Consider the following 12392-nt stretch of genomic DNA (forward strand, 5'->3'; position numbering starts at 1 on the left):
ACTTTCCTCTGGCTCTCATTTCAGGCAGGCCTGCCTCTAAAATCAAGAGATAACCTAATTAACAAAGCTGACTTTCTCTAAGACTAATCTTGAATTCTATTGAGTCATTTCAATCTTAGAGGTTTTGGAAGTTTAAGACAGCTGCCTGATTCAGTATTCACTTAGCCCTCTCCATCAGTAAATCATGCCTCTCATCCTTCTGTAGGTACATGTACAGAAGTTAAAAGACAAGTAATCTAAAATGACCGCTCATCACAGTAAAAGCCCTAACTAATTCCTCTCCTTTCATATTCTGAAGGTCATAAGATTTTTACCAAATCTAAAGAGATGATATTCCAAAGGATGAGAAAATCAGACAGGGATTTAAACTATCATGGCATTCTAAAACATTGCTTTTAAACCATGAAGAAAATATTATTAAATATAAAATACTTGTATACACAGTTCATTATATGACTCATGGCTAATTTGACGTTACCTTGATTCTCTGATTCAAATAAATTTGCTAATAACTATACTGTATCTTAAACAAAATTTTAAAGCATAACTGCAACAAAAAGATATTTTCCAAAATAATATATTGAAACAAGGGCAAATGAATAACATCTTCTGAGGGTCTTGTAAGCTTCTATTCTGAGTGCCAATGAAATTAAGAAGTCTTATGCAATTGTTAGGCTTAATGGTGGTGACTCTATCAAAGTGAATATTAACTATAAGATTCCCCCCCATTCTACTCCTACCTTTGCCATTTACAACCATTTTTTACCTCAATCCATTTAGCTGTACTCTCCATCCATAGATTAATCATCTACGATTAATGAGAAGCAGTATTCAACATTCTTCTTATTCCAAGTAAAGTGCACCTTTTTTCCAGTATCTCTAGCTGCTTATCATCTAGATCATTTTCTGGAGCCCACACAATTACCACGAGCTGGCCATCAATCCTCAGTACCTGACCTTTTCCCTAGGCAGACTAATGGCCATTTAGTTCACTTAGTGCTCACTACAGAAATGAGTCTGTGGAATATTTCACTGGCTCTGCTAGTAGCCATCCATCTCAATCCCAGCTTTTCTGTCCTCTCGGTAAAGGCAACTGTGAGTCACCTTTTGCATTCAGTATCTGCCATGATATTTCCTAGACCAAACTGCTTTATCTTTTCTGTTATCTTTATCTTTTCTGTATCTCTCTCTACTGGACATCACCTCTAGAACATTCATTCAGCCTCTTATCTGGCTTATACTCTACCTGAAGTCTCATACTGGCCATTTGCTAATCAAAGTACTGGTCTCTGGAATAGCAGAATCGCTGTCATATATGAGCTTTTGAGAAAAGCAGAATTTCAGGACTTATTTAATCTAAGCCTGCATTTTAACCAGACCCCTAAGCTACTTGTGCATACAATCAAGTTTTAGAAGCACTGGTATATAATATAAATTTCTCACTGTCATGGAATTTCCACTCAATTACAGGATGTCTCAGAAAAAAAGACAATATCATAATCAGATAATCAGTACTTATCACCAAACTGTTGACTGTCCTGTTAACTGGGAACATTCAAACTGTTCAGGGTTAGTTCTTCCATTTTTCTACATTTCTTTCTGAGTCAAAGCCAAGATCCCTGCCTAAGTACAATTAAAACTAAATGAAGCACTTCCAGTGCTACTCATCCTTCGGCACACAGTACAAATATCACTTCCTCACAATAAGCCACCCTAACCCCAAAGTAAAGACTAGGACCCCACTGCATACTCACATAGCATCCTGTACTATAAGAACAATGAATCACAATGATAATTAAATAATATTTTGTGTAATTAGCTGTTCGGACGTAAAGTCCACAAGAAAAAAGGAGCTGCCCATTTTGTTCTCTGCTTTATCTCCTTAGTGCCCAGTACAGCACTCTGACTATAGGAGCTTAACTATTTTTTTTTCCTCAAAAAATATTTTTTGAGGCCAGGGACAGTGGCTCACGCGTATAATCCCAGCACTTTGGGAGGCCGAGGCGGGCGGATCACCTGAAGTCAGGAGTTTGAGACCAGCCTGGCCAACATGGTGAAACCCCATCTCTATTAAAAATACAAAAAAAAATTAGCCAGGCAGATGCCTGTAATCCCAGCTACTCTGGAGGCTGAAGCAGGAGAATCACTTGAACCCGGGAGGCAGAGGTTACAGTGAGCCGAGATCATACCACTGCACTCCAGTCTGGGCAACAAGAGCAAAACTCCGTCTCAAAAAAAAAAAAAAAAAAAGTTGAATGAATGATCTGTAATGTAGAAAAGTGTTTAGGACTGACAGTAGGACTGTTACCAAAGCACATACTTACAATGAATATAGAGGGAGAGATGACACACAGGTGACCGACTGGGAAGGTGTCTAGACAAAGCAACATCAACCAAGATAACCAATACAGCTTCTGCCTGAAGGATTACCATGAACCTGCTCCCATCTGTTCTGAATGTTCTTCACTAGGAAGAAACGAATTTAATAAGCCTTGTTCTGGGTGCCAGACTATCACTCCACTTGGCCTACCTGCCACTGGCTCTGACGACCACAGTGGTTCTCAAAGTATCTTCTAGTACGCCACACACTAAAGAGCTATGCAAAAATGTAAAACCACACCAGTCTTCTCATGAATTTATTAATCTATTGTTACTTTTTTTTTTTTTTTTGAGACAGAGTCTCGCTCAGCAGCCCAGGCTGGAGTGCAGTGGTGCCATCTCGGCTCACTGCAAGCTCCACCTCCCGGGTTCATGCCATTCTCCTGCCTCAGCCTCCCAAGTAGCTGGGACTACAGGTGCCTGCCACCATGCCCAGCTAATTTTTTGCATTTTTAGGAGAGATGGGGTTTCACTGTGTTAGCCAGGATGGTCTCGATCTCCTGACCTCGTGATCTGCCCGCCTCGGCCTCCCAAAGTGCTGGGATTACAGGTGTAAGCCACCGCGCCCAGCCACTTTTGTTTTTTTTTTGAGATGGAGTCTCACTCTGTCGCCCAGGCTGGAGTGCAATGGCGCGATCTTGGCTCACCGCAACCTCTACCTCCCAGGTTCAAGTGATTCTCCCACCTCAGCCTCTTGAGTAGCTGGGATTACAGGCGCCTACCACCACACCTGGCTAATTTTTGTATTTAGTAGAGACGGGGTTTCACCATGTTGGTCAGGCTGGTCTTGAACTCCTGACCTCAGGTGATCCACCCACCTTGGCCTCCCAAAGTGCTGGGATTACAGGCGTGAGCCACTGTGCCCGGCAATTTATTGTTACTGTTAAGTGAACTAATGTTTTAAATTTTTCTGTTTTAACTTTTCTTTTCTTCCTTCCTTTTTTTTCCCCCCCCAGAATTGGGATCTTCCTTTGCTGCCCAGGTTGAAGTGCAGTGGTACAATCATAGCTCACTGCAGCCTCAACCTCAACCTGGGCTCGAATGATCCTCCCACTTCAGCCTCCAGAGTAATTAGGACTATGGACACATGTCACCATGCTTGGCTAATTTTTTGGTGTTTTTTTTTTTTTTTTGTAGAGATGGGATGTCGCTATGTTGCACAGGTTGGTCAACAAAGTAAGATCCTGGGCTCAAGTAATCCTCCTACTTTGACCTCCCAAAATGTTGGGATTACAGGCATGAGCCAAGCCAGTTTTAACTTCTGATACAGTAAATATTGGTAGATATAATCCATATAAACCAAATCTCTAAGATGTTCTCAATCTTTTTTTTTTTTTTTTGGAGACAAAGTTTTGCTCGTTGCCCAGGCTGGAATGCAATGGCGTGATCTCTGCTCACCACAACCTCTGCCTCCCGGATTCAAGTGATTCTCCTGCGTCAGCCTCCCAAGTAGCTGGGATTACAGGCATGTGCCACCATGTGCCTGGCTAATTTTGCATTTTTAGTAGAGACGGGGTTTCTCCATGTTGGTCAGGCTGGTCTCGAACTCCCGACCTCAGGTGATCTACCCGTCTCGGCCTCCCAAAGTGCTGCGATTGCAGGCATGAGCCACCGTGTCCGGCCTCAATCATTTTTAAGACTGTAAAGAGATCCAGAGACAAAAAAAAATTTTGACAAGAAAAAAAACTATAGAAAGTTGTGTGTGAGCCTTAAGATAAAATAAACTGGAACCACTGCTGCATTCTGCAGGCACCTCCTTGTATACAATTCAAAAAAGGGGAGCAGGCTGAGAAGACCAATCTGTTCCATAATTCTCTCTTCTATTCTAGGCCTTCTGCATACTGCAAAGGGAACCTTTCTAGTGTCAATTATACACACACACACGTACATGTGCAGCCACTGCAATAACAAATCTAACAGTGTGAAATATGCCCTTTTTTGTTTGTTTATTTTTGTCAGACTTACACTCTGTCTCCCAGGCTGTAGCGCAGTGGTGCAATCACAACTTACTGCAACCTCCAACCTCCTGAGCTCAAGCAATCCTCCCACCTTAGCCTCCCAAGTAACAAAGGTGACAGGCATGAGCCACCATGCCTGGCTATTTTTCTTTCTTTAAAAATAAATAAATAAATAAGGTACCTTTCACTAAGGTGTAAGTACTTTGTACTATTTTTGTGACTTTTCTGTTTAAATCTAAAATTATTTCAAAATGAAAAGTTAAAAAGAAGCAACACATACTTGTTATTAAAAAGGTCATATAATGTATAATAATATAAAAGCCCTTAGTAGCCCTGCCCCAAGATGACTGCTGTTATATAATTCATAAATATAGTTTGTTTTTTCTATATAAACAAATGTGTTTCTTTCTTAACAAAAACAGGTTTCTGTTTGACATGTCCATTTCTTTTTTTTTAGTTTTTTATTTTATTTTTCTTGAGACAGTCTCACTTGTCACCCAGGCTGGAGTGCAGTGGTGTGATCTCGACTCACTGCAACCTCTGCCTCCCAGGTTCAAGCAGTTCTCCTGCCTCGGTCTCTCAAGTAGCTGGGATTACAGGCTCATGCTACCACGCCCAGCTAATTTTTGTATTTTTAGTAGAGATGGGGTTTTGCCATGTTGGCCAGGCTGGTCTTGAACTCCTGACCTCAGGTGACCCACCCACCTCGACCTCCCAAAGTGCTGGGATTACACAGGCATGAGCTACCAGGCCCAGCCATGTCCACTTCTTTATATAGAAATTTCCCTTATTCATTTTAGCAGCAACATAGTGTTCCACATAGAATTTACACTGCTGTGTAAATTCTGCGGTCTCCTGATTTCTCTTTCTGTACTCTTTCAACCGTGCCTTTCAGCTTTTTAGTTCTCTATTCCTCAGGTTTTTTTCCTATAAAATGGCAATAACTACTATGCCTATTTCACACTTGTGAGGACAAAATTAGATAATTAATATGAAAACATCTGGAAAAGTTACAAGTATGATACAAATGTAAGGTGTGATTAAGCAGATTATTACTATCAATTATATGAAGCATAATTTTGATTCCCTTATGAAATGAATTTCTAACGTTTATATAATGTTAACAGGTTTTTTTAGAGCCTGTGAGCTGTTTTCTCTCCCTCCTATGCTTCTTCACTCCTCCCCTTCCTAAACCCCACAGACTCCACACTGTTAAAAGTATTCTTGAAACAGAAATTCTAAAACTCGCCACCTGCATTAGGTTACAATATCTGTCCTTGATATCTCTGTGGTCTATACAGACCTTTATAAAAATGTTATACCACAAAACTGTGAAAATCTTTTTTAGCGATTTCCATTCTAGATTTTTTTTTTTTCCTTTAAATTGGGGGCTGGTTGTGGTGGCTCACACCTGTAATATCAGCACTTTGGGATTATATTAACCACCACACCCAGCCAATACTCTTTTCGACACAGAGTCTTGCTCTATTGCCCAAGCTGGAGTGTAGTAACACGATCATGGCACACTGCAGCCTCAAACTCCTGGGCTCACATGATCCTCCCGCCTCAGCCTCCCGAGTAGCTGGGACTACAAGAATGTGACACCACACCCCGCTAATTTTTTTGAATTTTAGTAGAGATGAGGTCTCTCTCTGTTACCTAGGCTAGTCTTGAACTCCTGGACTCAAGTGATCCTCTTGCCTCAGCCTCCCAAAGTGCTGGGGTTACAGCCATCACATCCGGCCAAAAATTCTTATTACATCTGAGAAAGAAGACTCAAGTCTCAGACAGTACTTCCTTTTTCTGAGACAGGAATCCTTATTTTGGACATGAACATAGTATTCATTCTCTTTAATGTTCAATCGTTCTTGCTACAAGATAGGCAACGTACTGACTTTACTACTCAGCCACTTATTTGGTTTTTAAAAGTGTTGGGTGGGTGCCGTGCCTCATGCCTATAACCCCAGCACTTTGAGAGGTCAAGGTGAGTGGCTCACTTGAGCCCAGGAGTTCAAGACCAGCCTATACAACTTGGCGAGACTCCATCTTTATGAAAATGCAAAAAAAAAAAAAAAAAAAAAAAAAAAAAGCCAGGCACAGTAGTACACGCCTTTGGGCCTAGCTACTCAGTCGGCTGAAGTGTGAGGACCTCTTGAACCCAAGAGATGAAGCATACAGTGAGCTGTGATCTCACTGCTGCACTCCAGCCTAGGCAACAGAATGAGACCCTGTCTCAAAAAAAAAAGTGTTTTGAAGATGAACAATGTTAACAATAAAATTAAAAAACAGAATGAGATTATTTCTAGCCACTCCTCTGTGCTGGGTGGGAAATCGGTCCTAAACAGTTCAAATGCATCAGTGATAAGAACAGATAAATAAAAGTGGACCAGTTACACCATTTTAATCACTAAATGCAAAAGCTCTGAAAAACAGAAGGTAATAAAGGAGATGGGGTGAGGCATACATTGGTTTTGGTACCACAATCCCATGACTCAAAGTGGGCATATCATATCCTTAAAGGCAGCAGAGAAAAAAATATAAAGTAATCAAGGTCAGTACTATGAATGTCTTCAAAGGCCAGGGATGACAAGTGCCTTGGAAGGCTGATCAGCTGAGATAATTTGATGTCAGTTAAATGCCAAATTAAAGACACAAAGCCTCAACATTCTCTAAAAGTTGATTAACTTTTTTCAAGTTCCCATTGCCAGGATGCAAGGTGAGAGACTTTGAAAAGTCACTACTTAAGTATCTGAAGAAATTCACAGTGGAAAAAGTCTAACAGGGATGTGTGTATCTACTGTTGTATGTACCTTTCTACTTATGCAGCTTGCTGGACAGCCAACTTATTTTTCTTCTGGACTTAATTCTTGAGAAAGAGCCAAGTAAAATAATTATGCCCAAATCTAGTAAGCCTGGGAATAAAGAAATCAGTATATTTGAAGAGCACACTAAATTTTATGAAGAAAAGTAACCTAATTACAGTATTTCACTTAACTATGTTTGTGAAATTTCTACTTGCCCTCCAAACTCCACAAGATGGTAGCCTAGAAACAGATAAAACAAGGTGCACATTTATATACATAAAATCCCAAAGGGTTAACAGTATCAGTGGGGAGATCTGGGAGACATGGACAAAGAAAAAGATTCTAAGAACATAAATGCTTACAGAACACGGACTGGGTCCATGAGATATATACAAGCATACAACCAGTAAGAAAATGAAAATAATTATTTGTTAAACCTACCATTAAGATCAGTCTCTAAATCTAGTGAAGTTCAAGAAAGGCCATGAGGAATCAATGTAAAGAAAAAGGAGACTATCACTGATCAAACAGGAAGCTTTTAAGCAGATAATGTGAAGTGAATCACATTCTCTCCTGTTCCCCTCCTCAACCCAGCAGCAATTTAAAGGGATTTTCAAAACACCTAATGAAACTAAACTGCCAAGACTGCTCAGACAGGAAGAATCATAATGAAAGTTGGAGGAAAGTGCTTTTTCATCCCAGTGCGGCCAATTTTTAAAGTGTATTTTGTGAAAACCACAAATAGAAGAGTTTACCTAACAAACACTTCACTGCACAGGTTAATGAAAACATTTCCATTTCTCCTTACCCAACACTGCTCTAAAACAATACAGAATCTGTCACTTTTGCGCCAGGTCCAGGATTGTTAAAGTTAAAGTCTACCAAGATTACCAAAATGCTTTTAGGCTATGAGGTTGCAACACAGGTATCTGGGGTTTCAGTTGCAGAACACATGTCCAATCAAGGCAGCCAAGGGTCATGACAGCCTGCAGTGACTTTAATAAGCATAGCCCAAAGGAGTCTAAAACTAGACTTAGAAAACATCATTAAGGAGGCAGAAAAAGCAGTCAAATGAAATCTCTGGAGATCAAATGTAGACAAGGGTCTGAAAAAGGAAATTGGGAAGTTGAGAAGAATGTAAAATTTAATCACTTTAAAAAGTCATTTTTAAGGAGCCCCAAGGACCAGAGAATTTTTCTCTGAAATAAAAATGGGAAATAATAACATGCATACCAGTGCTGAGTTCTTAGTCCTAGATTTAAGGCATTAAGCTGCAAAAATATGACAGTCAGGTACAATACTGCACTGCCTAAGCTTCACACAGCACTACAAGCAGAATCCAGTACACGAAGACAGGAAGCAGCCTTAAATACACAGTGAAGGGGTACTTCCTTCAGCTACCAGTAATGCAGATATAAAATCATTTCCAGAAGCTTAAAACATATACCTTAGTTAAAATTCGTATTATATTTACTTGTATAAATAACTATTTAACTGTAGAATCTTGGAATATATGTATACTTTAAACACAAATGTTTCTGCCTCCTTCTTCTACTTACTATATCTTATCTCCTCATTTTTGTATTATAAAGTCAGTAATTCTCTGAGGGAAGGGAGTGGAAAGTATGGCAGGGTGAGAGGTGGGGGGTAAACCATACAGAATCCCCTTAAGGCTTTTAAAAACGACATAGTACCCTAACCTCACCTCACATGGAAAATCACATCTGCAATGAGATATTACTATTGGGAATGTCTGGTGCACACGTGTCAAGGCAGACACTGGGAGAGAACCTAGTCCAGAAAACCAAAGGACCCTAGATATACAAGAGTTAGGTACTTAATAACTTATGTTCATAATTTTTAAAGTACTTTCATATCTATCTCATTTGAGATAGAAAAGACTCCCTCATTTAGTGGCAACTGTCTACTTTATCATAAAATGGCACAGAGCAAAATACAGCTATTAATGTGTCAGGTGAACCACTAAAACAGTAAGCTAAAATTTAGTACAACAGAAATATTTTTACTTGAACAGAACGTAAAGTTCTTTGGAAACTCTAAACCACTGTACAAATTTAAGACGGTATTACTACGGCCTACTAGACTGTAAATCCCTTGAAGACAATGAGCCATGTGTTATCCTGTATCCTCCACAACTCCCTGAACAACGAAGGCACTTCATGAATGAAATGGACTAGCTTATATTCATTTATTTATTAATTTACTCACTCAACATTTATCGAACACTGAATGTCTACTCTGTGTCAGGCTCTGGGCTGGGTCAGATTTTTTTAGAACTACATCGAACTTTAGCCCCTAGTAAGATGAAAAGATCACTATTTCTATTTCCTTTCTCCTATTTTTAATTATTAACTGAATTAAAATATTTCTATAGTATGTTTCAATTTTCAAACGATGTTTCATAGGTATAAATGCAGATTACATTAATATAATGCCTAACATTAATTTTCCTTGTATTTCGCCCTGAAACAGAATTCCAAGACAGCCATGATACTCACAATAAACGATATCATTTGACAGTCACCTCAGTAACAGTTGTTGGACTACAGCCCATGATTTAAAAGTGTCTCCACAACAGGATTTTTTAAAGCAAGACCAAAGAGCAACTGACCCCTTGTTTTGGCTCCTCAACTTTTGTTTATAGTTGCACCAAATCTTACAGTATTTCCTGCCTACTTAAAAAATAAGCCACACATGTTAAACTGTGATAGTAACAACATGGTAAACAGTATCTGTAAACTACACTAGGATTTATAAAGCATTTCACAAACTGTACATATCTCCTTTAGTCCTCAAAACTCACTTGAAGATGGGAGAACTGGGGCTTAAAGCTGTGGATGCCCTGTCTGCCTAAAGCAGCAGAGCTGGTATTTCGAGTCTGATCCTGGGTCTCCTGATTCCTGCAGTCCAGTGCGCTTTTCACCACAGCTGCCTCCTTCCTATGCCAAGGCTCAGAAAGTTGTAGAGACTGAGAACATGAAAATAATAAGTCCATGAAAGGTTTGGCTATGAAACAGTAGACAGTGGTTATCAAAACTGTCAACACAGCCCCAGGAAAAAAACAAGGCTCTCTGTTTAATGAATCCAAAATTGGCCAGATGTTGTTGAGAAACAAAATGGGCAATAGATGGTGTGAAAAACAACTTAGTATAGACTTAAATTTGATGATCACCAGAAATTTGATACTCATGAATCCTCAAGCATTCTAGTTTATAATCAGTCCACTCATCCTGTTTGCTTTAGAAATAACAGGAAATTTTTCTAAATCTCTTTAAAAACAGAATTGGGGGGAAAAAATCTTGTTCTTCAGTCCAATACTCCATAATATAAACCAAGAAACAGAGAAGTGAGTTGAAACGCTCATTTGATATATGATGCTCCAACCAAGAAAGACAGGTAGGTCTTAAAATACATTTAGGTCTTTTATTAACATTTAACTTAAAGAATGCAAAAGAGAAGTGTAAGAGGATTTAAGGCTAATGCACTGTTGATTTTTAAAATTTTGCAGATGAACCTCTGAATAACTTGCATGGAGTATTTACAATTAACTTTTAGGGTAAGAAATTCAAATTTCAAAAGCCATCATATGGCTTTTTAATGATGATAAATCTTCATTAAACAATGAATTCACTTCTTCACATAGATTCACACTTGAGTAGCTATTATGGCGCAGATTGTAAACTGGGTCTATTTGTTCAAGTACAAAGAAATTGAAATACAGCAGAAAACATGTAAACAATATGGAACTCTCGATCTTCTTGCTATAAATGGAGGTACATCATCTTATGTTACTGTAAATAGCAGCTATTCAAATGCCACAGTTGTGCTAAGTCTACCAACTCTGTTTAATATCCCTTTCCTATTCTTATGTTACCATTAATGTTAAGTTGGTCAAATATTTTTCAGTAGCCAAGAGGGAAAAACTTTCTTTAATTCAAGAATGTGTAGTGTACGTAATGTGAATTTAAGAGACCTTTCCTCCATCTATGTGTAGGAAAAATTGTTTGCTTTTACAGTTTCAGTTAAAATGGTCAAGTTTGATTGATTCAGCATAGATTCGAATCTGTTTTATTCACTGCTTTATCTTCACTAATTAGAAGAGTTCCTGGCACACAGTACATATAACTGTTGAATGAATGAATGACTCCTATGCTCTATGGCTTATTTTATAAGAATATACCCAAGAACTTTTTACTGTGACTTCTCAATGCTTTTAAACTTGAAGAAGATCCCCAGTGTTTACAACAGTCAGCTGCTTGTGGAAAGCAATCATTCCACATCTGTAAACAAGAGCATGTGCAAGGTGTACAGTTATGTTAAGACAACTTGGGTGTCATCAGCTACCTCACATATTTCTTGAAATCCCACAGCTAGAAGAGCTAATTGTAAAGCACCATGAGGACTCAATTAAGCCTATATCCACATGCTGAGAATTCTCCTTTGTAAACTAATTACCTCTCCACCGAAATCTGTATCAAGGCAAATACCATTTACAATTAACATTCTGAGAAGAACCAGAAAACAGTCGTACACAAATCGACTTGGGGAAGCTATGATAGTAAGTTGCCCCATGAACCTGTTGTCTTTCTCTACCGATGGACTGAATTCAACTTCTATTTAAAGGGACACTGCTTTTCTTACGGATAAAAAAAAGAGAGAGTTTGGAGAAAATCCTTTTTTAAAAACGTTCAAAGCAAGCTATCTGCTTGGAATTGTCAAAACAGTATTTGCTGAAAAACTGGTCATCAGACCCTTTCGAGTCTGGAGCAGGGCCACAGGGCATGATTTGGGGGTATCAGCTTCAGCCCTCGGTGCCAAGTTTGAGATCCCATATGGGAAGTAGAAGGCGAAAGAAGTGACAGCATGGCCCCAGGCCACTCTGCTCGCAGCTTGGGGGAACGAGAGGCCACAGTGGGCTCTAAACTTTGTCAGCCTCCCCCACCCCCCCGCGCTGTGGTCCACGCGCCTCCTGGCTCAGGCCGGCAAACTCCCAAACCACCGGGGGGCTCGGGGGCCAGAGGCTGCAAGTCAGGGCTCGCGGGAGCGGCCCTCTGGGCCCAGCGGCACGGCCGGGATGCTTGGGAGCGCCGGGCTGGTTGGGGGGCTCTCCGCCCCTCCCCCCGGCGGGCCCGGCGCTTCCAACGGCGGCGCAGCGGCTCCCTCAGCTAGCGCCCGCCGCACCCTCCCCACCCGGCCGGGCCGGGCCAGCCCTCGCCACGCCCCGCGCCCC

The 12392-nt window shown here is 40.1% G+C and overlaps 1 protein-coding gene across 4 annotated transcripts in view; it reads right to left on the reverse strand.

Moving 5' to 3' along the window:
* MACO1 (macoilin 1) overlaps window positions 1-12392 on the reverse strand; it is a 70474-nt gene that overhangs the window by 57584 nt on the left and 498 nt on the right. The window lies entirely within an intron of this gene.

The sequence above is a fragment of the Trachypithecus francoisi genome, unplaced genomic scaffold, assembly GCF_009764315.1.
Source record: "Trachypithecus francoisi isolate TF-2019V2 unplaced genomic scaffold, Tfra_2.0 Lachesis_group12, whole genome shotgun sequence".
NCBI classification, from domain to species: Eukaryota; Metazoa; Chordata; class Mammalia; order Primates; family Cercopithecidae; genus Trachypithecus; species Trachypithecus francoisi.